The 1,834-nt window shown below is 37.8% G+C and overlaps 1 non-coding gene across 1 annotated transcript; it reads right to left on the bottom strand.

Moving 5' to 3' along the window:
• Window positions 1-824: 824 nt before the first annotated feature.
• Window positions 825-931, bottom strand: LOC133257919 (U6 spliceosomal RNA). The gene has a single exon (XR_009739767.1). It is a non-coding gene; the product is annotated as a U6 spliceosomal RNA (small nuclear RNA).
• Window positions 932-1,834: the final 903 nt, after the last annotated feature.

The following is a 1,834-nucleotide window of genomic DNA, read 5'->3' as shown; positions in this document are numbered from 1 at the left end:
CTTTGATTTTCAGAAAATGAAGGCCAAGAGACACAGCTCTACCTAAACTGATTTTAGTTCTTCACCTGGGCTCCTCCTCACTCCCACTTAGGGATAGACCGGAACACACACTCACACACATACTGGAGTCTCCCCCATGCCCCAAACCGTAAGAACTGCCCCTTTCACTCCGGACCCCTCCACTTACCAACTTCTAGTCCCCATTTCTTTCTTTTTAAAATATTTTATTTGACTGTGCTAGGTCTTAGTTGCAGCATGTAAATTCTTAGTTGTGGCTTGTGGGATCTACTTCCCTGACCAGGGATCAAACCAAGGCTCCCTGCATTGGGAGTACAGTCTTAGCCACTGGACCATCAGGGAAGTCCCTCCCATTTATTTCAGCGAGAAGCTTCCTTAAACATAAAAGAAAAAAAAAAAAAAGAAAGAAACAAACAAAAGGGCAGGAGGCAAAAGGGCCCTTCTGATTCCAAAACCAGTATACATTCACCTTAGAAAATTTCAAAACTCAGTGGAAAAGGCCCTTCTTAACCATATCATAAACTCTCAAGACACTCTGAACACTTACCACAATGGCAATTCAATTTTTTCACTAGAATGTAAAGGCCTTGAGAATAAGGACATGATTTTCTTTTTCATCCTTGTATCTTCAGTAGACACAGAAGAATCCCAATAAAGATGTATAAATTGAACAAATAACATAAATCATTTATATTATCCATCCAGTCTTTATGTATTTGCTTTACTGGAAAACAAAAATGACATCGCGCTATATATACATCATTTAGAAGAGGATCAGTGTATATTTGAAGTCTGATTTTTTTTTTTTAAATATGGAACGCTTCACGAATTTGCGTGTCATCCTTGCGCAGGGGCCATGCTAATCTTCTCTGTATCGTTCCAATTTTAGTATATGTGCTGCTGAAGCGAGCACTGAAGTCTGGTTTTCTTACTGAAAACATACCACAAAAATATTTCTAGCTGCTTTGAGTTTGGATAAACCATAATTTATTTAGGTTGTCTTCAATCTGAAATATTAAAAAGAACATTGTGACAAATGTCCTTGTATCTAAAATCTTTACATGTATCAATCATGATTTAAAGACACCCAGTGGGTTCAGTTCAGTTCAGTTCAGTGGGTTCAATTGGGAGTGCTGTACCAAAGATTGGGCAAAACTCTACAGCTCTTTGAAATCCTGTTTTGGAATGGTTGTAATAATTTATGTGAATTTCTATTAATAAAATAAACAAGACTTAAAAAAACAACCTGTGGTGGGGGGAGGACCTTATATCAGATAAAGTGGTCAGGAAAGGATCCCCTAAGGAGATGACTGTAGGTTAATGCTGTTCCAAGAAGAATGAGGTACAGACATTCCAGGGACAGGAAAGAAAGGAAACTTCTCTGCAGACAGATTGAGGACAACCTAAATAAATTATGGTTTATCCAAACTCAAAGCAGCTAGAAATATACTTGTGGTATGCTTTCAGTCTAACACGAATTATATAGTGGAGGCAGACCCTGTCAGGACTTATACCTTGGTAGGAATTTGAGTAATTTTAAGAGATGAGAGCATGGAAGGTAAACCATTTGAAGGGCTCTAAGCTGTGGAATGAAATTAAAAGATGCTTGCTCCTTGGAAGATAAGTTATGACCAACTTAGCATATTAAAAAGCAGAGACATTACTTTGTCAAAAAAAAGGTCTGTCTAGTCAAAGCTATGGTTTTTCCAATAGCCATGTATGTATGTGAGAGTTGGACTATAAAGAAAGCTGAGCACAGAAGAATTAATGCTTTTGAACTGTGGTATTGGAAAAGACTCTTGAGAATCCCTTGGAC

Source organism: Bos javanicus, chromosome 11 (genome assembly GCF_032452875.1).
Source record: "Bos javanicus breed banteng chromosome 11, ARS-OSU_banteng_1.0, whole genome shotgun sequence".
Taxonomy (NCBI): domain Eukaryota; kingdom Metazoa; phylum Chordata; class Mammalia; order Artiodactyla; family Bovidae; genus Bos; species Bos javanicus.
Note: the sequence above shows the minus strand (reverse complement) of the source record. Positions and strands in the feature narration are given on the sequence as shown.